At 44.0% G+C, this 27,458-nt stretch overlaps 1 long non-coding RNA gene across 2 annotated transcripts in view; it reads left to right on the plus strand.

The window, feature by feature from the left end:
* Positions 1-27,458, plus strand: part of LOC107522744 (uncharacterized) — a 58,662-nt gene that overhangs the window by 1,030 nt on the left and 30,174 nt on the right. For both annotated transcript variants that reach the window (XR_009553870.1, XR_001601601.2), the window contains exon 2: positions 802-891. This is a non-coding gene — a long non-coding RNA (uncharacterized LOC107522744). The remainder of the gene's footprint in view (positions 1-801; positions 892-27,458) is intronic.

A 27,458-nucleotide genomic window follows, 5' to 3' on the forward strand; every position in this document is an offset into this window, starting at 1 on the left:
GGTGGGGGGGAGTGAGGCTGCCCTTGTGGCCTGGGAGTTCCTCAGTTGTCAAGAGGAGTCATAGCCATTGGTTCGCTATGATCATAACTGGCCTTTTATGGGGTGCTTCCTCACCACCACTATTCAAGAATGGTACTATTATTATCCCCACTTTCCAGCTGAGGAAAACGAAACTCAAAGAAGTGAAGCAGCTGTTATATGGCAGAGTTAGGCCCGGAAGGTTCTGGCTGATTCCAAAGACTTCTCTCTTAGCAGTACTGCTTCTACCCTCTCAGCAAAAAACAACCACATGCTGAACAGAGAAAGGATAGAGCTGCAGTGACAACATGGGTCAGAATCATCAAGGAAGACTTTGAGTAATCAGGTTCTTTTTTGTTTGCTTATTTGTTTTGTTTTGTTTTTGTTTTTTGTAATCACATTCTTAAAAGAAGATGGGAAGACTATCTAGAACACAGATCAGGAACAGAAAACAATCTTTTCTGCTACTTTTGGATCCCTTTTTGTTATGGTGGTTGTTTTGTTCTTTTGGCAACAGCACCACTCAGCTCTGGCTTATGGTAGTGCTGGGAATTGAACCTGAGACCTCAGAGTCTTAGGCATGAAAGTCTATTGTGTAAACCATTGTGCTATCTCCCCAGCCCAGTCCTGGGTCCCTTATGCAAACATTTTTCACAATCTGGCTACGCAAGAGGCCAGGTGGGAGCCAGTTCACTCAGTAATGAAGAGACTCCTAGGTTTCTCAAAGACCATCTTTACCTGTGGTTATTCAATGTCATTGTCCTTTCTTTTTTTTCCACTCAGATCTCTGGCTTCAGGGAGAAGAGATAAGGTTTTACTGCCTCAGGATGGCCACACCAAGTTTTCTCGTGTACCCAAGCAGATCCCATCCTGGTATGTAGCTCTTGGCTACTGATAAGCAGAAGAGACCCAATGTGAGACAACAGAATATTGTGAAAAGGGGCACAGACTGACTCCCATGAGCTATGTGACACTGTTCTGTCTTTCCCTCTCTGCATTTGACTCAGTTAAAGCGAACTCTACTGTTCCTTCCAGCCCTAGAATCCTTATTACTGTAGGATCACACTGCAATCACAAGTGATTTGAACCCTCTGTCAGAGCATGAACTCCTGGAAGGTTCGAAGCACATCTTTTGCATTACCATATCCCCCACTGACTAGCTAGGGGATTGACTTTTAGTAGGAACTTAACAAATATGTGTTCAATGACGCATGCTTAGTCTTCCGGGGGATACAAGAACAAGGAGAGCCCATTTGGAAAAACCCTGGGGCTCCTCCGTTTACGCAGTGTAATTGATCTGCACTAACTCTGTTAACCTCTGTGTATGTAGAGTGAGGATATAAATTAGTTTGGGATATTAAACAAGAAAATGTGCAGAAAAATGCTCGGCACAAGTGCCTGGAAGCTAAATCTAGTCCTCCTCCTGGCATGTTTCCAGTGTGTCAGTATAGCAATGCAAGATTCCAGATATGGCCTGACCAAGCCAGCACAATAGGCCCATTATTTCCCCCAGTCTGGACAGGACACATTGTTAATGCAGGCTAAGACTGCTGGGATTCTGAGTTTCTCTCTCCCATGATTAGTTCCCATCAGGTTGTAATCAACTAAATCATTCAGATCCTTTTCACTGAAGCTGGGGTCAAGTCAGGTCTGCTTTGTATAATGCCTTGAAACTCACAGAAGGGTAGTGTCATCTTGCTGAGCTCAGCCTGTCAAAATTGTTCTGAATACTGGTTCTATTGCCTACTGTTTTCTTTCCCTCTCTAAGTGTAAATCCAGGCTGCTCCTTGTGACTTCAACTGCACTAGCTGGCTATACTGTTGATAGGACAGAGCCCAGTAACACATCACCAGGCCACTAGCAGTCAGGTCACTGCTAACACAATAGTTCCTAGTAATTTTTTTTTGAAAGATATTCTTTTTTTTTGTGTGTTTTTTTATAATTTATTTCTTTATTGGGGAATTAATGTTTTACATTCAACAGTAAATACAATAGTTTGTACATGCATAACATTCCCCAGTTTCCCATTTAACAATACAACCCCCACTATGTCATTTATCATCCTTCATGGACCTGTATTCTCCCCACCCACCCACCCACCCCCCCCAGAGTCTTTTACTTTGGTGTAATACTCCAATTCCATTTCAGGTTCGACTTGTGTTTTCTTTTCTAATCTTGTTTTTCAACTTCGGCCTGAGAGTGAGATCATCCCATATTCATCCTTCTGTTTCTGACTTATTTCACTCAACATGATTTTTTCAAGGTCCATCCAAGATTTTATAAGTGTCTTAATATTGATTTACAAAATTATAAGATGACAGGGGTATACTTCCACACCATTCCTACCACCAGAGTTCTGTGTCCCCAATTTCTTCATTCCCAAGGTTGCAGATAAGGATTGACTATTATTTCTATAACTCTCAGTCTATATTTATATGTATTTGCCCACTTTTTCCATGGTCCCATTTTCTCTTCCTTTCTAAGTCACACCTATATCTATTACTACTTCTGAATGTCCTTCCTTTTTTCCTCTTCTTTCTCCAGGTCCTGATGGAATTGGGGTTCAGAGCCCTCAGATCCTGTTCCTCCTATCATTTCTCCCCCACAGGAATTATAGACCAAAGTTACTTTTGGGGTGCAAAAGGTGGGAGTTCTGGCTTCTGTAATTGCTTCTCCTCTGGACATAGGCATTGGCAGGTTGATCTGTACCCCCAGCCTGCTGAAAGATATTCTTTAACATGAAAGAAAGAGAGAGAGAAGGAAAGAGAACCAGAGCATTGCTCTGACACATGCAGTGCAGGGGATTGGATTGAGGACCTTATGCTTTTAAGTTCAGTGTTCTCGCCACTGTACTATCTCCCAGTTTGAAAGCACTCAGTTACTAAGCATCCACTTTTTTCTGGCAAGCACTGTGCTAAGTGATTTATATAGATGATCCTTGAATAACACAGGGATGTCAAATCCAACTTCCCCCTTGTGCAGTGGAAAATCTAAGATTAATTTTTTAATTAGTTAGTCCATCTTTTTAATTACAAAAGACAATGTCCTTCCATTTTTATGATGTTCTAATTATTATATTTTTTAAAATATTTATTTTATTTCACATGAGAGAGGAGGAGAGAGAAGTCAGAGCACTACTTGATACATGTAATGCCAAAGATCTAACTAGGATCCTTAGCATGCAAACCCTGCACTATGCTAATTGAAGCATTTTCCTGACCATCTGTATTGTTTTAGATTTGTTTGTTTATTTATTTAGAGCCTTTGAAAGGGGGAATTTGAGTGAATGAAAGGACCATAGTGTTGTTCAACTCTGACTGAAGCTGGTGCCAGAGATCGAACGTATAACCTCTGGGACCTCAGGCTGAACTATCTCCCTGACCGTGTGTGTGTGTGGTGTGTGTGTGTGTGTGTGTGTGTGTGTGTGTGTGTGTGTGTGTGTGCGCGTGTGTGTATGTGTGCCCGCGCGTCTGTGTCTGTGTGTGCCCGTGTCCAGGGGTTGAACTCAGGGCTTCACATAAGCCTTGCGTGTATTCTACCCCTGAGCTACCTCCCCAACTCCTAGAGTATAACTTTTAACTTCACCGAACCGTAGGTACTTACTATGTTCGGTTGACCAGAAACTTTATTAGTATCAGTTAATACATATTTTACATGTTGTATATATTTTGCATATACTATAAATTACATGTCATTTATATTATATATGATATACAAATATGCTTATACTACCTACTATATAAGTCATATTTTTTCTTGCAATGAACTAAGCTAGAGAAAATAAAATGCTATTAAGAAAATAAGGAAGGGGAGGGAGTCAGGCGGTAGTGCAGCGGGTTAAGCACAGGTGGCGCAAAGTGTAAGGACCAGCATAGCGATCCTGGTTGGAGCCTCTGGCTCCCCACCTGTAGGGGAGTTGTTTCACAGGCGGTGAAGCAGGTCTGTAGGTGTCTTTCTCTCCTCTCTATATCTTCCCCTCCTCTCTCCATTTCTCTGTCCTATCCAACAGTGACGACGACAGTAATAACTACAACAATAAAACAAGGGCAACAAAAGGGAAGAAATAAGTATTTAAAAAAAAGAAAATAAGGAAGAGGGGGTTGGGCTGTAACACAGCGGGTTAAACGCACATGGCATGAAACCCGAGGACCGCTTTAAGGATCCCAGTTCAAGCCCCCAGCTCCTCACCTGCAGGGGGCGTCGCTTCACAAGCGTCGAAGCAGGTCTCCCCATCTTCCTCTCCTCTTTCCATTTCTCTCTGTCCTATCCAACAACAACGACAGCAATAACAACAATAATAATAACCACAACAATGATAAAAACAACAAGGGCAACAAAAAGGAAAAATAAATAAATTAAATTAAATTAAAAAAAGAAAATAAGGAAGAGAAAATGCATTACAGTTCTGTATTTAGCAATATTATAAATTTAATTTTTTAGATTTTATCTCCAGAGCTTCACTGCTCCAACCATTTTCAGAAAGACAGAGGCAGTGAGACAGAGGGAGAGAGAGAAAGACACCACAGTATCAAAGCTTCTTCCAGTGCACTGGGGGCTGAGCTTGAACTTGACTTATACACATGACAAAGCATGTTATACTGTCTAGCTGAGATATCATGCCAGTCCTCAGTCCCATAAATTGAAATCTTCTATTTATCAGAAAAATCTCTGTATAAGTGGATTCATGTGGCTCAAGTTCATATTGCTCAATAGTCATCTACTCCTCATAATTGCACTGGGGATGGTAATTTTAAATAGACTTGTTTTATACAAAGTAGAGAGAGAATTTCACATGAGTAAGAGAAAAGCCAGAGCAGCACTCTGGTACATGTGGTGCTGGGGATCATACTACAGGTACGAAGTCTTGTATTTTTACCGTTGAGCTATTTCCCTCACAGGGTAAATTTTTATTTTCATTTATATATATTGTATGCTGGTAGAATGGAATTCCTAGGTATGCCCCTGGAATGCATGAATCCAGGGCCTTGTATATGAGCAGTATCTTCCCAATCCAACTTTTTCATTCTTCTTAGAGAGTGAGAGAAGAGAGGAAAAGACAGATAAAGAGGAGAGACACTACAGCACTTCCCCCACCCATCATCCATGCTGCACCCTCATGGTGTTAGGACTCAGACTCAATACCTTGCACATGATAAGATGTGCACTCTAGCTAATGCGTTATCTCCTCACTTTATAGATGTAGAATGTGAAGCTAGGAGAGGGAGCCTGGAGTACAAGGGCTTTGCTGAAGCACCAGCTCACTGGGAGTAGAGAACAGCCTCAGTAGCTCTATTAACTTCAGAAGCTTGCACCAGAGGTTCATTCTTTTTTTTTTTTTTCTTCTTCTGCTTTTGCTTTTTAGATAGAGCTAGAGAATGAAAGAGACCACAATACCAAAGAGTCCTCCAATGTGGTAGGGGTTGGACTCTGAACCTGTCTTAGGCACATGGAAAAGCAGCAAACTATCCAAGTGAGCTATTTTGTTGCCCCCACTCCTAGTTCATTCTCTGGAGCACCATTTCTTCTGCCTATGAGAACAGGAACAGCCAGACAACTCCCCACTCTACAGTTGGATCTCCCATCTGGACATCCTTGTTTCTTTTTGGGGTCTAGCCCAGCCTTACAGCTTAGAGCAAATGAACTGAAGAGCTCGGCCTTACTGCTTTCCAACTCCCTGTGAATTAATAAGGCACCAAGCTCAGCTTCTTTAGATGCCTTATCATATTACCCCGAGGATCTTTGTTGGTGGGAGAGGAGCAGAGTTAAATGCAAAGATCCTAGAGACAGATTAGCTAGATTAATTGCCCAGTTTTGCCATTACAGTGTACTCTTGGGAAAATTACCAAATCACTATGAAAACCCCAATTTTCTCACTGATAAAATGGGACTAGTAATTATTCCTACCTTACAAGTTTGGTATGAGGATGAAGTGCTGTGCTTAAACAGTGCTTGACACTTTGTTAGCACTTCAAATATTTTTATTATTGCTGTTGTTGTTACAATACCTGGCTAAAACCTTACCAGGTAAAGCAGCATAATTAAGAAAGGAGAGGATTCGATGTAGATAGCTGGGAGCTAGATTTATGTGTGGTGACTCAAGGTTGTGTTCCTAGCAGAGTGGGATTGTGCCAGGGAGGCATTACCAGGTGGAGCTGTTGGGGTGTTGGTGTTAGGAAGCCGTTGCTAAGTGAAAATGCTGCCTGACACCAGTTTGGGCAAGTATACTAGCGTGTAGTCTAATATGCAGTGGTAAGATCTCTTCTATTCCACTTTTTGACTTCTAGAGAAAAGGAACCTAGCCCATGTCTTAAAATATATTTAACTCAGGCCAGCAAAATAGTTCATCTAGATAGTGCACATGCATTTCACTTGAGTTCAAGGCTGATCCCCACCACATTGGACAAAACTTCAGTGCTGTGGTGTCTTTCTCTATATATATCTGTCTCTGTCTCTCTGATAAATCATCTTAGAGAGCAAAGCCCAGGCAAGCAAAACAAAACAATAACAGCAATAAAAATCCCACTTAGTTCTATAACCATTAGTAAGTGTCTAATCTAGCTAAGTGGAGGTATTAATAAGGCTCAAGGAAGAGCGTGAGTACCCATTCATTGGGGAAACTGACGATCCTTTCTAGCCGACTGAATCCACATGGATCCCAGTCACTTTCAAAGCCAGCAACAAGCAGCTCCTGATAGCTTTCAACCTGACCTGTTGACTGGCTACGGAAGAAGGGCAAATGCTAGAAGAAGAAGGAATAGCCAGGTTGAAGAGGTAGGAGCAGGGCAGGCCCTAGAGGAAGGGCTTCCTGGAACAGATGCTGTCATGAGGATGCCTTAGGCTGTTTCCCTTAAAACCCCTTGTTTGCCTTTGGAGAGGAGGCAGAGCAAAAGATCAGAAGGAAGAACTCTTCAGGGTCCCAAGAGAGGCTCTTTGGAGAAGTAGCTGAGGGCACTTGAAGTCACCCAAGGCTGCCTGTTCCTGTCTGGATGTTGATTGGGAAATAGTGACGGGGAGGAGAGGTCTCAAGGTTGATCAGCCATCTTGGCCCAAATAACCCAAGTGTTTCTCTGGTGCATGCCATTTCATTTTCCTGATTAAAAGTTTAAAATATCTGGGAAAAAAACTATGAAGAAGACAATGATAGAGCAGGGAGTGGGGAGAGCCTTTAAGAATGGAATAAAAGGGGGGTTGGGTGGTAGCACAGTGGGTTAAACGCACATGGCGCAAAGCGCAAGGAAAGCCACAAGGATCCTTGTTCAAGCCTCCGGCTTCCCACCTGCAGGGGAGTCTCTCTTTCTCTCTCCCTCTCTGTCTTCCCCTCCTCTCTCCATTTCTCTCTGTCCTATCCAACAACAACGACATCAACAAAAATAATAATAACCACAATGATAAAACAGCAAGGGCAACAAAAGGGAAAAATAGCCTCCAGGAGCAGTGGATTTGTGCACACTGAGCCCCAGCAACAACCCTGGAGGCAAATTAATTAATTAACTAATTAATTATTTTTTAAAAGAATGGAATAAAAACCACTAATTTGGAGGAGGATAAGGATAAGAAGAAATTATGGGATTTACATACTCAATGGAATACTGCTCAGCAATTACGAAGACTATATTGTATCCTTTGGGACAAAATGGATAGAACTGGAAGTGATTGTGCTTAGTGAAATAAGTACAGAAATGGACAACTACTAGATGATTTCACTCATGTGGAATATAGACAATTGAAACGCATAAACTTGAAGAAAAAAAAAGAGCCAAACCATATCTAAGATCTTAAGAGAGCTATAGGGGTTATTGCTGGGGGGGCACAGAACTTTGGTGGTAAGAGTGGTGTGAAACTATATCCCCTATTGTCTTATTGTAAATCACTAATAATAACTTCAAAACAAAACAAACAAACAAAAAAACCTTGATCCTATGAGGCTATATACAACTCTAGAAGCCCCCAGTCCTGGTTTTCAAGACTGGGCTGGCTGATGACTTTGATTTTTGAACCTCAGTATTCAGGAATTTGAAGAGCATGGAATATACCCTGAGGTTCCTTGGGATACCTGGTCCTACCTCCTCCACCACCACCACCCTAATACATACACTAATCAGTGTCCTTATTTAATCCTAGACATCCTCAGGTTCAATATCCTCCCCAGATAAAACAGCCTAATTTGGGAGCTGGGAGGTAGCATAGTGGGTTAAGCACACATGGTACAAAGCACAAGGACCAGCGTAACGATCCCAGTTCGAGCCCCCAGCTCTCCACTTGCAGGGTTGTTGCTTCACAGGTGGTAAAGCAGGTCTGCAGGTGTCTGTCTTTCTCTCCCCCTTTCTGTCTTCCCCTCCTCTCTCCATTTCTCTCTTGTCCTATCCAACAACAACGACATCAATAACTACAACAATAAAACAATAAGGGCAACAAAAGGGAATAAATAAATATTAAAGAAAAGAAACATCCTAATTCATTGAGAAGACGAAAGCATGACAGAGTGTGGGGCCAGACATAGCTTACTAGGCAGACCAAATATTTTATGGTCAAAGCCCTGGGTTTGAGTCCCTGTCACCATATGGAAGCACATGCAAGGGGAAGCTTTGCAACCAATGCCGTGGTGTTTCTTCTTGCTCGGTCTCTCCCTTTCTGTCTTTTACTCTCCACTTAGAGTAGAAAAAAAAAAAAGAAGAAGAAGAGGAAGAAGAATCCAGTGAGAGTGGTGAAATCATGCAGGTACAAGGCCTCAGCAAAGCCCAGCGGCAATAAGATAAAGACGAATGACAGATTAGTAAGAGTCTGGTTATGTCAGCATTGGCTCTGAGAATCACACCACTCTAGGCCATGGTGCAATTCTGAGGGAGCTCCAAGAGGTGAACTAAAATGCCAGGTGGCCTCCAAGTCCACAAGATTAGGTGAGGTACTCTCTGGACAAGAGCCAGAGCCTGACCTCAGAGGCAGGAGTGAGAACTAGTGGCTAGCAATACTTCTTCCTTACGGCTGGTCAGGACTATGCCCTGGCTCTCCTCAGTTCCATGCCACCACATTCCTACTTAGAGGCCCCATTTTGGTCTGCTGACCTTGGCCCTCTCAGTGTCTGTCAGAATAAATGATTTGCTAGATTTAAGCCAGTGTGGCAGAAGCCTTCTCATTGGACTTCCTTTTACCCCCATCTACACACACAGACACACACACACACACACACACACACACACACACACACAGAGATACACACACACACACAGAGACACGTTGGGTTCCTCGAGGGAGAATGAGCCAGCCCGGCTCCCACTTCTCTGTCTGGCATGTTGGCCACCAGGAGACAGACGGAGAGCAGGGGATCATGGGCCAGTGGAGGCAGGGGTGAGTTTGCTGAGGGGTCTTCCAGCATACCATGGCGGTGGATGATACAACAAACCTCCTCAGGGTACTGTGGCGGAGGACAGAACCTTTTATTATCACAGTTACAAGTTTATAAAGGGGTAGCTATGCAGGTTAAGTAGCCAAGCTGGCCAAGTGTTGTAGCGGTCAGGTGTTGGGCTGCACCGCGGAGAATAGAGTGGACATCTGAAGCAAAGGGGTACACAAATCTTTATTATAGGATGGGGGGGGTGGCTCAGGCCACGCGGAGTCAGCCGACAATGGCCGTCCCCACTACCTGACCACGGGGTGAGAGAAGGGAGCGAGATCTGAGAGAGGGGGAGCTGAGAGCCCAGAGGGGGGGGTGAGGGGGCTTTTTATTGGGTGGCAACCAGGGGTGACGTGTGGGGCCAGGATTGGCTGAAGGGGGCACTGCTAGGATTTCGCGGGGTGTAGTAAAACCTGGGGGTGGAGACTGCATCAGAATAATTCCTCAGCAACATCTCCTCCTATCCCTTTATATCTAAATGGACACAGTAAAGAAAAATGGAATGGAGCAGGCTTAAATGTTTTTAAGGAATGCCGTGCTCAGGTGGTAAGATGTAGGACTTTCTGTGGAGGAGGAAAGGCTTAAATGGCTGCCAACCTTGTGAGATTTATGTGTCCTCAACCCCTCTTTAGAGAGAGAGACTTACCTGGAGAGACTCATCTCATAGGTTTAAGTGCAGCCTGCTCAGCTGGTAGAGCATGAGACTCTTAATCTCAGGGTCATGTGTTCGAGCCCCACGTTGGGTGCCAGATGTTGTAGCGGTCAGGTGTCGGGCTGCACTGCGGAGAAGAGAGTGGACGTCCGGAGCAAAGGGGTACACAAATCTTTGTTATAGGATGGGGGGGTGGCTCAGGCCACGTGGAGTCAGCCGACAATGGCTGTCCCCACTACCTGACCACAGGGTGAGAGAAGGGAGCGAGATCTGAGAGAGGGGGAGCTGAGAGCCCAGGGGGGGAGTGAGGGGGCTTTTTATTGGGCGGCAACCAGGGGTGACATGTGGGGCCAGGATTGGTTGAAGGGGGCACTGCTAGGATTTTGCGGGGCATAGTAAAACCTGGGGGCGGAGACTGCATCAGAATAATTCCTCAGCAACAGCCAAGGAGACCAATATCTCCTTATCAGGGAAAAGAGAGCAAGGCAATGAAAAGGTATGAATGGTGATGCAGGAACGGGGAAATAAAAATTTAAGGAAGGTGAAGCCCACCAGAGGGAGGAGGGGTGGGGTGATGCGGCAAGGCTGATAGGAAGGTTGGAATTCCCCTGCGTACTCTGGCCACATCTTGCTCGACCACAAGGCTGGCATGCCAAGGGGAGTTTGATAGATGAGCTTCCAGGGGGTCAACCATCCATGCTCAAACACACATTAGACCCACAATTTCCCCTTTTTTCTTTTGTTAAAGAAGGTCAGCCATGACTTCCAAGTCAGCCATGGGGATAGGAGAGTAGGGTTGAACTGAGACTCTCTGGATCATTACTCGGACCATGTCCTGGAGGCAGTTCTTTAGGAACTGCAGGATGCATGGGGCAATAAGGAGCAGTGCACCAATAGCAAAGAGGGGTCAGGAGGGGAAGAATCCAAGATAACAAGAGGAGGATATCCAAGAGTCCAGGGCTGAGGGAGCAAGCCATTTTTTATTGATCACTATTGCCTGGATTGACTTGTGTCTAAGTAAGTTAATTAAAGGGTTCACAGTGGTGGAAGTTAACAGATGCTTCAATCCCTGAGTTGGAGTTCAGTGGTTTAAAATCCTCTTTTTTTTTTTTTTCTTCCCTGTTGAGCTTCCACATTTTGGCACTGTTACTAATCTTTTGTTGATTGTTAAGTGTTAGTTTAATTCCACTGTGGTCTGAGAAGATGCTTGGGATGATTTCAATGCTCTTGAATTGGCTGATGCTGTCTTTGTGGCCTAATATATGGTCTATCCTTGAGAATGACCCATGTGGATTTGAGTAAAATGTGTATTCCAGTTTCTTGGGATTAATGACTCTGAACATGTCCAGTAGTTCTAGTTTATCTATCTCTTCATTTAGCTCCCTTATGTCTTTATTGATTTTCTGCCTGGATGATCTGTCAAGTTGAGAGAGTGGGGTGTTGAAGTCCCCTACTATGATTGTGTTACTGTTAATATATTGCTGTAGCTCTTTCAGTAGAAGTTTGATATATTTAGATGGCTTCTCATTGGGTGCATAGATGTTAATAATTGTTAAGTCCTCTTGATTGACTGATCCTCTGAGCATTAAGTAGTGGCCATTCTTATCTTTTTAAATCTTATCTATTTTAAAGTCTATCGTGTCAGATATGAGAATAGCTGTTTGTGCCCTTTTTTGTGGGCCATTGGCCTGTATGATAGTTTTCCATCCTTTCACTTTGAGTCTGTGTTTGTGTTGTTGAGTTAAGTGGATTTCCTGTAGACAGCATATTGTTGGGTTGTGTTTTCTGATCCATCTTCCTACTCTGTGTCTTTTAATAGGTGAATTCAGGCCATTGACATTTATTGATATCAAAGATTAAAGATATTTTAACGCCATTCTTGTAGAGTTTTAGAGTGTTTTGATATATGTTCTATTTGTGGTGGTCTGGTTGTTTATAGGAGACCTTTCAGAAGTTCTTTCAGGGCAGGCTTGGTGATGGTTGATTCCTTCAACTGTTGCTTGTCTGAGAAGGTTTTGATGCCTCCATCTAGTCTGAATGACAGTCTAGCAGGATATAGTATTCTTGGTTCAAAGCCTTTCTCATTGAGCACTCGATAGATATCTTGCCATTCTCTTCTGGCCTGTAGTGTTTGTATGGAGAAGTCTGCTGCTAATCTTATGGGTTTTCCTTTGTAGGTGACTCTTTGTTTTTCTCTTGCAGCCTTCAGGATCCTTTCTCTATCCTTATTCCTTTCCATTCTAAATATGATGTGTCTTGGTGTCTGTAAGTCTGGGTTAATTCTTTTTGGGACCCTCTGGGCTTCTTGAATCTTTATGTCTTTGATGTTGTCTAGACTAGAGAAATTTTCAGCTATTATGGCCTGGAAAATGCTTTCTTCCTCTCCTTCTCTTTCTTCCTCTGGTATGCCAATAATGCGCATATTGTTTCTTTTGAAGTCATCCCATAGGACTCTGTTGTTGTTTTCAGCATCTCTTAATCTCTTTTTGAGATCTCTTACTTCTTTTTTAGTTGTCTCTAATTCATCCTCAATCTTGCTAATTCTGTCTTCAGCCTCATAGATTCTATTCTTTCTCCCCTCTACTGTTTTCTGGAGTTCATCTATTTTGTTGCCCTGCTCTGATACTGTTTTAGCTTGTTCAGCCTGTTGCATTCTTAGCTCAGTGATTTCAGCTTTCAGCTCTCTAATAACCATGAGATAATTAGTATTTTCTTCCATATTCTCATTTGTTGTTCCTGCATTTCTGATTACAATTTTTTCAAATTCCTTACTAACTCCTGTTATTATTTCCTTAGCTAATGTTTGGATGTTGAACTCGTTATTTTGTGCTTCACCCTCTGGGCGACTTTTACCTGGACTCTTGTCCTGGTTCATTTCTCCAATATTTTTTCTTGTTGTTTTAACCATTTTATATATTATGTTATGAGTTCCCTTTATCAGTACTTTTCAAATTATTGATCACTATTGCCTGGATTGACTTGTGTCTAAGTAAGTTAATTAAAGGGTTCACAGTGGTGGAAGTTAATGTTGTTTCAATCCCTGAGTTGGAACTCAGTGGTTTAAAAGCCTCTTTTTTTTTCTTCTCTGTAGGCTATGGGAGCCTGAGGGCTTTTAAACTATCAATAGGCTTCTTAGCTTAATCACTGACTCCTGACCAAGAGATAAAGCAGGGTGTGGCAGAGATAATCCAGTGGTTATGCACAGAGACTTTCACAGCCCCTCAGCTATGCCACCGAGGTATAGGTCTTCTCCTGAGTTTCCTGGTTAGATCTCTGTCCCCCAGTGTCCCTCCCTGTCGCTGCTCCAGATTCTGAGGGCAGTAGCAATGGAGACTCAGAGTTGCACTTGGTGAGTCTCTGGGGAGTCCTCTCCTCCCTTAAGCTGTCCCCTTGTTGGTGGAGCAGACTGGAGGTGGTGTCTCCACTGATAAACTGCTGAACTGTTAGCAGTCACTTAATGTCTCCTTAGGCTCCTCTCTCCTCTCTGTCACCGGCCACGTGTTTGTACTCACTGGTGATTTACTGGGTTCCTGTGGTCATTCTAGTCCTGTTTTGTTTCGGTCACAGGTGGTCTCCTTTGGTATTCCTAGTTGATCCAGGAGAGGAGAGGAGAGGAGAGGAAAGGAGAGAAAGCAATCTGCTGCTCGTAGCTCCACCTCCGGAAGTCGAATCGCAAGCCATTTTTTAAAATCATGACTGAGTTCATGGAGAGTCTTAACATTTTGTTTTATCAGTCCTGATTCATTTATGAAAAAACAGCACTCTTCTTGGAGGGCCAGGCATGTACCCCCTCTTTCTGCTGTCAGAAGATCTAGGGCATGCTGGTTCTGAAGGGTCACCCTCGAAAGGGAAGTAAGTGATCTGTCATTGTAAGGACTCGAGGCTCTCAGCCATGAAGTCTAGGGATTGCTGAACTTATTCTTCCAGGAGTCCAGTGTTGTGAAGGGAGTGGCCGAGGGCACCGCCAGCAAGTCTGATAGAGGCAGTCAGTCCAATGCCAAGGACCAGAGGGAGGAACACCACTAGTTTTGTTTTGGTGAGGGAGGTTAGCTACTAGAACTCGCCTTGTTCGTATAAGGTGAGCTGTGGAATGAGAGAGAGTAGGAGGCAGGGACCACATGATGAGGAGTTGACATGGAAGGACAAGGTGAAGTTACACCAGAGCATAAGAGGGGGACATACACATTAGAGGATAGGGAGAAGTTCTTTGAACAATGGGGAATGTTGGGAGAGGAGGAGGAGGTCAACAGACATAGAGTGGTGAAGTTGGGGCTGATAGTTTTCGTGTAGAGAGGGATAGAAGTGAGAGGGGGCAGTTCAGCAGAGGAGGAAGAGTTAGGTAAGCTAGCAAGATCCAATGGAGTATGTTCAGTGGCATGGTGGCAAGGAGAGATCTGTTGAGGGAAGCACATAGGAAGCAGCTGAAAGTTTTGGGAAGGATGGAGGATTGGTTAAAGAGAGAGATGGCATAGTGCAGATACACAGGCCAAGATGAAAGATCAAGGCTGGGTGGTGAGGCGAGAGCGTGAGAGAGGGCTTGTTCTTGTTGGGTTATCTTAGTCTGGGTTTGGACAGCTCTGGGGACAGGGATCAGCAGTTGGGAGATAAAAATACTGGCTATGGGGGAGGAGGAAAACATGCTATAGTATAGTTTTCCGGTAACTCCATTAGCCCATCTGTTATCCCATGGGTCATGGATGGTGAACTTGAGGGAGCCTAGGCCAGAGAAACACTGTTTCTTGGGCCTGTATGAGCTATAATATTGGTTGTAAGCATTGGGGACCCCATGAATATTACATAACCAATAGCAGCATCCTCCATAGTAGTTTACCCACTGTAGGCAGCTCCTGGTATTGTCAAAGGGGAAGCAGACATAGGGACACCTTTGGGCTCAGTGGGAGCAAGGTGTCGTGGAGGCAGGGGTGACTGGGATGATAACAGCCAACTGGCACCCTTGGATGGAGCAATTCTCAGTTCCTATAATCTTGTTAACCCCATTGTAAGTCTCCCACAACTGAAACTGCCAGAGAGTAGCAGGTGCAGCAGAGGTGGGAAGAGTGGATAGTAAGACAAGATATATGGAAAGAGCAAGGGGTGAAAGGGGGGCCATAGGGAGGCTTTGTCCCTGGGCTCTGCATATTAGGCCCTTCAGGTCATGCCATGTCGTGTTATAAGTTCCGGGGGCCTTTGTCCTACGTCAGGTCTTCTGGCTCCTCCTGCTCTTCATCAGGGAGAGTCATGCCATTTTGCAGACAATGCCGGACATGGTGGGCAGGGACCCAGATGGGTTTCAGAGAGTCCTGTAGAAAAATACATGCAAATCCCCTTCCCATGGTTAGCAGGGGGTCTGGTCCCTTCCAAATGCCATCTAAGGGGTCCTTCCATCTGACCTGTATAGCAGGGATGGAGTGGGGAGCTTGCCAGTGGTTAACTATAGGGGTTTTTCAGAATTTTTATAAATATTAAAGAGATTAAGTGTAGCAAGAGCCATGGCCAGCTGAACATTCAGGGGTGTATTCCCCTTTTCTTTTATTAATTGATTTTTTAGTGTTTGGTGAGCTCTCTCGATGATACCTTGGCCTTGTGGATTATAAGGAATACCTGTGGTATGAGTTATACCCCAAAGTGAGCAAAAGGCTTTGAACTGTTGGCTAGTAAATGTAGGACCATTATCAGTTTTGACCTGTAAGAGGAGACCCATAATGGCAAAACAAGATAACATATGGGATACAAGTTTCTTTGGATTTTTACCAGTTTGGGCTATAGCCCAGATGAACTTGGAGTATGTATCTATTGTTCCAAAGACGTACTTTTGCCTGCCAAACTGTGGGGCGTGGGTGACGTCAATTTGTCACAGAGTATTGGCCTTAAGGCCATGGGGTTTGACCCCAGGGGCTTGGATCCCGGGTGTTCTGATAAGGGAGGTGCAGGAGGATCAGGTTTTAATTATGCATTTAAGCTGGGCTATAGGAATGTCTGGGAAATGCACTTGTAAGCCTTTAAGGTTGGTATGGGTACAGTAACAAGAATGGGTTTTCGGAGAGAGGCACACACAAAACAACGAGAGGCATTGGGGGGTAGTTTGAAAATGTAAAGTTTTGTAAATTTTGAAAAGATTAAGTGTAGCTAAGGCTATGGCTAATTGTATGTAGGGGAGTATAAAAAAAACTAGGGATATTAGTGACCCTAGGGGTCAGTACACACCCATGAGTAAAACATAAGAATATTGTTGTTAAGTCACATAAGCTGAAATTGGACTACATATAGGGGAACTTCTTTTTTAAATTTTTTTCATTATCTTTATTTATTAATTGGATAGAGACAGTAAAAAATTGAGATGGGAGGGAGGGATAGAGAGGGTGAGAGACAGAGAGCCACCTGCAGCACTGCTTTACCACTTGTGAAGCTTTCATAGGGGAACTTCTTATATTAAGATCTTACCATATGAGCAGTTGGTTCTTCATTCTTCTTCTTCTTCTTCTACCGTTTGCCCTTCTTCCGTAGCCAGTCAACAGCATCAGGTTGAGCCTGATGTAAAGTTTCGAGACCTCCTTTGAATCTGGAGAGGTGGCAGTCATTGACTATGTGGGTCATAGTCTGGCTGGAGCCGCAGAGGCAGTTCGGGTCGTCTCTGGCTCCCCAGCGATGGAACATAGCGGTTCTTCATGTGAAGGCTTGTCACAGCTGTAATCGTTCACTCATGAAGAAAAAACTTGTACCAAGTTAGAAGTTCACTAGAATTGATAACTCAATGATTAGAATTGGTTTAAATATCTTTATATAATTTTGGGAGGCCAACAATAAAATGATTATCATCTCTTTAGTATGATTTAAAATTGCTTAAACAATTTAAGCACAATATTAGAACTTAGTTTACTGCTAGGATCTTAGTAATTTATTTATTATAAATTTATCACAAGTTTATTTAATTACTTGTTCATACTCTTATATTTTAGCTGTATTTTATTTCTTATGTAACACCCTTTGAGTGGTTATGAGTAAAAGTGGATATAAAACTTTACTAGATCTTACACTTTAAAATTCTGATATGGGCATGTTTGTTGGAAAATCAGAGGCCAGCAACAAGCCTTGTGTGCCCCTGGATATTTATAGTCTTATTAAAACCCTTTAGATCTTGAAGGGGCCTTATTTAAAACAGAGGCCTTGAAGACCAAGAAAAATGGCTGGTGTTTAAATGCCACAGTTTTTCTCTGACTCACAGAGCACTCCCCCCGCCTAAGGAGAGGGCAGAGCCAAGGGAGGTTAGTGACATATAGGCTATCAGAGAAAAGATTGAAAGGGTCTTTGATGTGGTGAAGAATGAGATAGACGGCATATAATTCTTTAAATTGAGAGGAACTTCAGGGAGTTCCTCAAAGAGAATTGGGGGTGGGGTGGGGATGGTCAGGATCATAATAAATGACTGCAGTGGCTCCCCAAGAATCACCATCTGTGAAGACGTTGGTGGTGTTTGGGATAAGGGAATCCTGGAAGAGTTTGGGGCCCACCCAGGGCAGACAGGGGAGGTATTAAAGACCAGCATCTGGAGAGGCAGGGAGGATCATATCTGGCCAGCTCCATATCTCATAGGGCCTGATTAACCTGTCTGAGGGCTTTATAGGGATGCATTGGATCGACCTTCTCATGGTGCATCCCGTGAGTACCCATTCATTGGGGAAACTGACGATCCTTCCTAGCCTTCTGAATCCACATGGATCCCAGTCACTTTCAAAGCCAGCAACAAGCAGCTCCTGACAGCTTTCAACCCTGACGCTGTTGACTGGCTACGGAAGAAGGGCAAACGCTAGAAGAAGAAGGGCTTTATAGACAGTGGGTGTCAGATGCCTGCAGGAGGCAGGATTCTTATCACCTTTGAGTAGATTAAAGAGGGGTTGGAGAGTGCTTGTGGGCAGTGATATCCAAGGGTGCAAACAACTAAGGTTACCTAAGAAGCTTTGTAGAGAAGACAGTGAGAGAATGGAAAATGAAAGAACAGGTTTCAGGGGATGTACATTGGTCAGAGTGATCTCTGTACCCAGGAATTGGATGGGTGGGATAAGCTGAACCTTATTTGGAGCAACCTTAAGGCCTGCAGCTGCGAGGGCAGGAATAAGTCTGTCATGGTGGGAGATAGGATTGGTGTGAGGTCCCTCCCATACAAGAAAGTCGTCCATAAAATGGTAAATGTAAAGTCCCTTCTTTATATGTGGGAGTAGGACAGCTTTCACTGCCTCCTGGCAAATGGTAGGGCTATTAGCCATTCCCTGGGGCAGGACCACCCACTCCAACTAGTCTGCGGCCCCGAGTTATTGAGCACTGGAACAGAGAAAGCAAAGCATTTGCAGTCGTGGGGGTGTAAGGGTATGGAGAAGAAACAATCCTAAATTTCCATAGCGATGATAGGAACTCTGGTCTGGATGGCTGAAGCAAGAGGTAAGCCTCTCTGGGGGGAGCCCCAGATGTGTATCATCTTATTGACCGCACAGAGGTCTTGAAGTAACCACCATTTTCTGGATTTTTTTTCTGGATGGTAAGTACTGGAATATTCCAAGGGCTACGAGAATGGTGGATGTGCCCCAGAACAAGTTGCTCTTGGATCAGCTCTTTAAGAGCTGACAGTTTCTCCCTAGGTAGAGGCCACTGCTCGACCCAGACTGGGGAGGGGCTTCTGATGATTAGTAGTCAAGTTTACAGGCATAGTCAGAATGAGACTGCTGTGAAGGTTCTGATCGCGGAGGCAGCACAGGCACTCCGTGTCAGAAGGTGGAGCAGCCGGCAAAGATGGGGGATCACAAGATGGGGTGGAAGGCTCAGCATAAGGTGGCAGAGGAGGATATTTTTATTTGGATGGAGGGGGGCCCATAGGGGTCTGAGGTGCCTTGTAGGCCTCAGCGAGACAAGCGATCTGATCTTTTAAGTTATTGCTGCCTCTATGGACAGTGGATCATGATCCTCCTCGTCAGAGTCTGATTCAACCTTTCCACTAATGGGGGAGGGCTTGGTGTCTGGGGCAGGGGGCTTTGATTCAGTGGGTTTGGTGCAATGGTGGAGAGCCATGACAATGGCCATAAAATGTAAAGAAAGTTCAAGAATTCCCTCCTTGCCAGCTAAGTAAGCTACCCGGACCCAGGTTTCCAATTCATAGATGTTATCTGCGGATAGCCAGGGGCCAACTCGGATGACAACATCCCAGAAAGAAAGGGTTTGTTTTCTAGAGAGCTTAATACCGCAGGTTTCTAGGAAGGCATGAAGGCACCTAAGTTGGGGGTCCCGTTGGCTTGTGGGAAGATTGCCCATGATAGACAGAAAGAGAGGTGCTTTGGGGCTGGCCAACATACAGTCCCTAGACACAAGTCTGACGTCCGAATTTAAGAGGAGAAGTGGGAAGGGGTCCGACACTTGTACAGGCTGTCAAGGACAGGACCGAGGAGACATGACCTTCGAATTATCACATCTCGTATCGCATCTCTTGTGATGGTTCCCTTACTTCAGAAATAAAAGGGATAGAAAATAAAAGATCTGTGGCACCTTGACAGACTGGGGCCACCGAGGGCTCAGGAGCTGCTGGGGACTCAGGAGCCCTTAATCCCGAGTCCAGATCTCGGGGAATTCACCTGGTAGCCATCAGGCCTCTTCTGCTGTGTATAACTTTTCCTCAGGGTGCTCCATGTTTGGGTACCAGATGTCGGGTTCCTCGGGGTGGGGGGGATGAGCCAGCCCAGCTCCCACTTGTCCATCTGGCCTGTTGGTCACCAGGAAACAGACAGAGAGCAGGGAATCATGGGCCAGCAGAGGCAGGGATGACTTCGCTGAGGGGTCTTCCAGCATATCGTGGTGGTGGACAATACAACAAACCTCCTCAGGGTACTGTGGCGGAGGACGGAACCTTTTATTGTCACAGTTACAAGTTTATAAAGGGGTAGCTGTGCAGGTTAAGTAGCCAAGCTGGCCAAGGAGACCAATATCTCCTTATCAGGGAAAAGAGAGCAAGGCAATGAGAAGGTATGAATGGTGATGCAGGAACAGGGAAATAGAAATTTAAGGAAGATGAAGCCCACCAGAGGGAGGAGGGGTGGGGTGATGCGGCAAGGCTGATAGGAAGGTTGGAATTCCCCTGCGTACTCTGGCCACATCTTGCTCGACCACAAGGCTGGCATGCCAAGGGGAGTTTGATAGATGAGCTTCCAGGGGGTCAACCATCCATGCTCAAACACACATTAGACCCCCCCACACACACAGGGAGAGAGGGAGAGAAAGAGAGAGAGATAAGATAGCCCACTGTGTAATGGCTCTATCCCACTTCCACTATGGTAAGCTGAAACCTCTGACTTTTTGTGGCTACCATCTGACTTTCATAACACCATAATCTCATGCTAACTAGGAACACAAGATAATGGTGTGTAGTCAGGGTGCTTAAAGAGTATGGGCCTAGAGGTAGCCTCAATAGAGTTTGTGACTAGGTCATCTCTAGCCATCTATGTAATGCCAGGTAGGTCATTTCTTTGAGCTTCATTTATGTGATCTGGATTACTCTTTTACAATGTTATTGTTTGAGGATCAGGTGAGATAAAGGCATGTGCATACAACAGGATGTCTTTGATTAACAGACAATGCGGAGGGGGAAACCAATGATCTGTTATGGGGAAAAAAACTCAAAAATCTAAAAAGAAAAAAGGATACTTAAGTTTTGAAGAAGGTGGTAAAAGTAGGCTTGCTAGTGTACTCATTGAGCTAATTCTGGGCCCACCCAGCAACACAAAGATGACTAAGGCATGTATGTTCTTTTTTTTTTTTTTTTCCCCCCTGGGCAGGGGCAGGGAAAACACATCTAGTCACAAAGAGGAATAAGGGCATAATGAGTCTGTCTGGGAAGGCTTCAAAGAAGAAGTGATGATGGAATTAAACTCTGAGAGGAAGGTAAGAAACTCTTAAGACAGGGAAAGTAATATGCAGGAAAAGGGGCAAAACAGACAGGTTTAATGGAGGATAGTGAGTACAGTGATAGAAAGCAGCTTAAACTGACTTGAATATTCAGTAGATGGGAAACTAGTGAGCACTGAAGCTGAGGCCTCGCATCCTTATCCTGACAGTGGTGGGGAGTCATTAAAGGATTGAAGGGGAGTCATTAGGCTTTCCCAGTAGAGTACACATGTTACCATGTGCAAGGACCTAGGTTCAAGACCCAGGCCACTGTTGTTTTCGACGGGTTATGTTGTTTTCGCCGGGCTGGCTTCACGGGCGGGTAACAGACGACCAGGGACTCATGGTTGAGCTGTAGGCAGTATCTCTTTATTCATGCAGGACGCAGCACAATCTAAGACGAGCTAAGCTAAACTCAAGGTACAGTACTGTAAAACTCACAATGCTGTCTTTATATATACTTGCCAAGTAAGGTGGAAACAGGATGTGACATAGAGAGGGTGGAGAGAAAAGTGACTGGTGAAAATCAGAGTGTGACAAAGAGGGGGCAGATTAGGCGAGAATCCTATCACTGAACCACAAATGCCCTGGAGGGAGGGTGGAACTTGTTAACAGTGGTTATGTAAATAGAATGAAGTGGTTATGTAAATAGAATAGTGTTAAGCAGGGGGGATTTAAACCAAATGAAACAGAAGGGGTCTCATGCATACCAATAGGCCACCACATGGGAAACCTCAAGGGGGGAAGCTTTGGGGCAATGCTGAGGTGTCATTTTCCCTATCACTCTCGGTCTCTCAACCTCTATTTGGATGAAAGAAAGAAAAACAAACAAACAACAACAAAAACCAACTACTGATGAGAGTAGTGGAGTCTTGCAGGCTCCCAGCCACAGTGGTAACACTGGTGGCAGGGGTGGGAGGGAGCTATCAAACAGATTCTGGGCAGAGAGGTAAAGATAGAAGATAACATCTGTGCTTTATAAAGATGACACTACCACCTGCTATTCTCAAACCCTCACCCTGCATGTGTTATGGTAATGCCCAAACCGGTCCCCTCTGATCCAGTCTCCAACAGACAAATTTTTAAAGGAAGGCACAGAGATAACATAATGGTTATACAAAAGGGATTTCATGCCTGAAGCTCTAAGGACCTAGGTTCAATCCCCAGAAGCACCATAAGTCAGAGCTTAGCAGTACTCTTGTAATAATATTGATATTAGTCTTGGAGATGGCACAATGGATAAAACATCATACTAAAATAAATAAATAAAAACAAACCAAAAAAAAAAAACTCAGCAGACTTGAGATACCGAGCCTGATCCCTGGCATCGTAAGTGCCAGAGTGGCGATCTCTTTCTTTCTTTCTTTCTTTCTTTCTTTCTTTCTTTCTTTCTTTCTTTCTTTCTTTCTTTCTTTTTAATATTTATTGATTTATTTATTTTCCCTTTTGTTGCCCTTGTTGTTTTATTGTTGTAGTTATTATTATTATTAAATATATATTTATTTTCCCTTTTTGTTGTCCTTGTTTTATTGTTGTAGTTATTATTGCTGTCATTGTTAGATTGGACAGAGAGAAATGGAGAAAGGAGGGGATGACAGAAAGGGGGAGAGAAAGAGAGACACCTGCAAAACTACTTCACCGCTTGTGAAGCGACTCCCCTGCAGGTGGGGAGCTGGGGGCTTGAACCCAGATCTTTACTCCAGTCCTTGCGTTTCGGGCCACCTGTGCTTAACCTGCTGCACTACCGCCTGACTCCCAGTTGTAGTTATTATTGTTGTTGTTATTGATCTTGTCATTGTTGGATAGGACAGAGAGAAATGGAGAGAAGAGGTTAAGACAGAGGGGGAGAGAAAGATAGACACCTGCAGACCTGCTTCCCATCTTGTGAAGCGACTCCCCTGCAGGTGGGGAGCGGGGGCGGTGTGTGTGTGTGTGTGTGTGTGTGTGTGTGTGTGTGTTGGAACCAGGATCCTTATGCAGGTCCTTGTGCTTTGTGCCACATGCGCTTAACCCGCTGCGCTACTGCCTGACCCCGATCTTACTCTTTCTGTCTCACTCACTCATAAATAAATTTTAAATAATAATAATAGTATTCACAAGGTATTGGTGGGGCAAAGTGACCAAATTGAGAGAATCTATAAAGTTTCCCTCCTTTCTGCATCAATAGCAAAGCCACAACAATTTATGGAAAAAATTCACATAAAACAGAACTTTCTAGGGACCAGGCAGTGTTGTACCTGATTAACTACACATATTACCAAGCGCAAGCACCTGGGTTCGAGCCCCCATTCTCTGCAGGGGGAATGCTTCACAAGCGGTGAAACAGGTGTGAAGAGGTGTCTTTCTCTCCCTCACTCTATCTCCCTATCCACTCTCAATTTCTCTCTGTCCGAGCTAATAAAAGAAAAATTAAAGGGGGCTGGGTGGTGGTGCATCTGGTTAAGCACAAAGACTTGAGTGAGGATACAGGTTCCAGCCCTACTCCCCACCTACAGGAGGATGCTCACAAGCGGTGAAGCAGGTCTGCAGGTGTCCATCTTTCTCTCTCCCTTTCTTTTATTTATTTATTTATTTATTTTGAAACTTACCTCTTTTTTATTTTTATTTACCAAGCACTATTCAGCTCTGGCTGATGGTGGTCTGGGGGATTGAACCTGGGATTTCGGAGCCCTCAGGAATGAGAGTCTCTTTGCGTAACCATTATGCTATCTACTCCCGCCCTCTCTCTCCCTCACTGTCTCCCCTTCCTCTCTCAATTTCTCTCTGTCCTACTCAATAAAATGGACAAAATGGCTGCCAAGAGCAGTGGATTCAGAGGCCAAAAAAAAAAAAAGGACTTTACAAAATAGCTCATTTGGATGGTGTACTATTTTGCCAAATGCTTGACCCAGGTTTAAGCCTAGTCCCTACTGCACTGAAGGAAGATTTTTGTCCTGTGATCTCTCTCTCTCTGACTTTCTGTCTCTAAGAGAGAGGGAAAGAGAGAGAGAGACACACACACACTTTATACAACAAGGGACAAAAATGCTGACATTCAGGTTGTATGATGAGCTTCCTTCAGGAAGGAAAGTTCCTTCTACTTGCTGGAAGAGACCTGTAAGATATAAGACTAGGGGGCTGGGGAGCCAGGCGGTAGCACAGTGGGTTAAGCGCACGCGGTGCAAAGCACAAGAACCTGCAGGATCCCGGCTCCCCACCTGCAGGGGAGTCACTTCACAGGCAGTGAAGCAGATCTGCAGGTGTCTTTCTCTCTCCCTCTGTCTTCCCCTCCTCTCTCCATTTCTCTCTGCCCTATCCAACAATGATGACATCAACAACAATAATAACTACAACAACAATAAAAACAACAAGGGCAACAAAAAGGAAATAAATAAATAAATAAATATTTTTTTAAAAGACTAGGGGCTGGGTGGTGGTGCACCTGTTAAAATGCACAAGGACCCAGGTTCAAGCCCCCAGTCCCCACCTGCTGGGGGAAAGCTTTGTGAGCAGTGAAGCAGTGTTGCAGGTGTTTCTCTGTCTCTGTCTCCCTCCATATCTCCCCCTTCTCTCAATTTCAGTCAGTCTCTATTCAATAAATAAATAAAGATAATAATTTTTAAAAAGGTATAAGACTAATCTGTCAAACAAAGGGCAAGTTATACTGAAATTCTTTCACTGTAATCCTATTCCTACAACTTTTCAACTTAAACTGGAAAATTTAAAGCTATAAAGTGGGGGGGGGGGCAGAGGCAGCAATCCTCATGATGACCTCAGTAACTTGCTGAAGCTCTGGTGAATACAATACTGGAATTGAGTTCTCCCAGATTCTGTGGGCAGATTCTGAAAAGGAAGCTTCCATGTCAATTTACAGTTGGCCCAAAGCTATTAGCTGTCAATATCTGGTCTGAGGCTACAGCCACGTGTCATACCTGAACCTCTGCCCATGACAACACAGTGTCTGTGACTTTTTTTTCCCCAGAGCACTGCTTAGCCTTGGCTTATGGTAATATTGGAGGCTGAATCTAGGATTTCAGAGTCTCAGGCATGAAAGTCTTTTGCCAAGGACTCCCCCCCCTCATAGGGGGAAGCTTCACAAATAGTGAACCAGTGTGGTAGGTGCCTGTCTTTCTTTTCTCCTCTCTATATTCCCTTCTCTCTCATTTTCTCTCTATCCTATCAAATTAAGTACATAATTAAAAAGAAAGAAAGAGAGAAAGAAAGAAAGAAAGCCTTTTGCATAACTATTATGCTATCTCCCCATCCCAGTTGAGCACTCTTAACAAGAGCTTCTGGTCACTATCCAGAGTCAAAACCAACACCCCAGATACAGGTCCTCACAGAGCATCAAACATAATGAGAATATAGGAAATCAGACACTATTAAACCAGTATTGTTGTATGCTTTACATTGGGTTGTTCTAGCTCTCCCCCTGCCAAGAAAATTGGTTCAGTCCTGCTAGTTTCGCGGGCCGCTTGTCCCCGCCCCAAGGAACCCCGAGAGAGTTCCAGAGTTCGAGAGTGCTTGGCGCTGCCGCGGTGGAGAGAGGCAGCAGAGTTCTGTTTGGTGATTAGTTTGGTTTAGTTTATGAATAGTTGTTCCTGAATAAAGAAATACAGCTTCCCTGCCCAGCCGTTGTCCTCGGGTCTCTGTTACCCGCCCGTGAAGCTAGCCCGGCCAGCTGAAGCTCCGAATTTTAACAACACAGTATAGCAACTGGAATAAAAAGCCAAATTCAACAGAATTATTTAAACTTTCTAAAGAGGACATTGAAACTGTGGCCCTAACAATGCTCATCAAAATGAGAAGTTCAGTTGAAGAAAACTTCCACAAAGTCAGAAAGAATATGAGATAAAATGTGAGGGAAGTTGTAACAAATCAGAGAAATAAGCAACATAGTAGCTAAGCTGAAAATACAGTAAAGAGGGACACCAGCAGAAAGACAAAAATCACGTATCAAAGTGGTAAGCTAGAGGATATGTTATGTATGTACAAACTATTATATTTACTGTCGAATGTAAAACATTAATCCCTCAATAAAGAAATTTTTTAAAAAAGTAAAAGACTCTGGAGTTGGGGGAAGGCCCAGGTCCTGGAAGACAGAGGAGGACTGAGTGGGGTTTGAATCGTTACATGAAAAACTGAGAAATGTTACACATGTACAAACTATCATTTTTATTTTTTTAATTTATTTATTTTTCTTTAATTTATTTCTTTATTGGGGAATTAATGTTTTACATTCAACAGTAAATACAATAGTTTGTACATGCATAACATTCCCCAGATTCCCATTTAACAATACAACCCCCACTATGTCATTTATCATCCTTCATGGACCTGTATTCTCCCCACCCACCCACCCCAGAGTCTTTTACTTGGGTGCAATACGCCAATTCCATTTCAGGTTCTACTTGTGTTTTCTTTTCTGATATTGTTTTTCAACTTCTGCCTGAATCATTTTTATTTTTACTGTTGACTGTAAACCACTAATTCCCCAATAAAGAAATTTTAAAAAATGCTTAAGGACCCCAGTTCAAGCCCTCAGCCCCCACCCACCTGCAGGAGAAAAGCTTTGCAAGTGGTAAAGTAGTGCTGCAGGTGTCTGTCTCTCTCCCTCTCTATCTTCTCCTTCCTCTCGATTTCTGGCTGTCTTTATCCAATAAATAAATGAAGATAGTAAAAAAAATATATTAAAAAGATGTTGCCAACCCAGGTGTCCTCAGCTCATCAAGAAAATGAACTTTAGGGAGTTGGGCGGTAGCACAGCGGGTTAAGCGGACATGGTGCAAAGCACAAGGACCAGCATAAGGATCCCGGTTGGAGCCTTGACTCCTAGCTGCAGGGGAGTCGCTTCACAGGCGGTGAAGCAGGTCTGTAGGTGTTTCTCTTTCTCTCCCCCTCTCTGTCTTCCCCTCCTCTCTTCATTTCTCTCTGTCCTATCCAACAACAACAAAGCCAACAAAAATGGGAAAAATGGCCTCCAGGAGCAGTGGATTCGTAGTACTGGCACCCAGCCCCAGTGAGCCCTGGAGGCAAAAAGAAAAGAAAAAGGCATACAAAAGAAAAAAAAAAAACTGGGCTGGGGAAGCAGCACATTAGTTAAGCAACAGTCTTTCATGTCTCACTTTCAGAGGTCCTATGCTCAATCTCCAGCACCACCATGATCCAGAGCTGAACAATGCTCTGGTGAGAAAAAAAAAAAAAGGTATATATATATATATATATATATATATATATATATATATATATACATACATATGAAAAGCTAAAAAGGAACTAAAACAAATGAAGATCATAAAAGAATTATAGGGGAGTCGGGCGTAAGCGCAGTGGGTTAAGCACACGTGGCACAAAACGCAAGGACCGGCAAGGGTGTAGGTTCGAGCCCCGGCTCCCCACCTTCAGGGGAGTCGCTTCACAGGCGGTGAAGCAGGTCTGCAGGTGTCTGTCTTTCTCTCCCCTTCTCTGTCTTCCCCTCCTCTCTCCATTTCTCTCTGT

This window comes from Erinaceus europaeus, chromosome 13, assembly GCF_950295315.1.
Source record: "Erinaceus europaeus chromosome 13, mEriEur2.1, whole genome shotgun sequence".
Classification (NCBI taxonomy): domain Eukaryota; kingdom Metazoa; phylum Chordata; class Mammalia; order Eulipotyphla; family Erinaceidae; genus Erinaceus; species Erinaceus europaeus.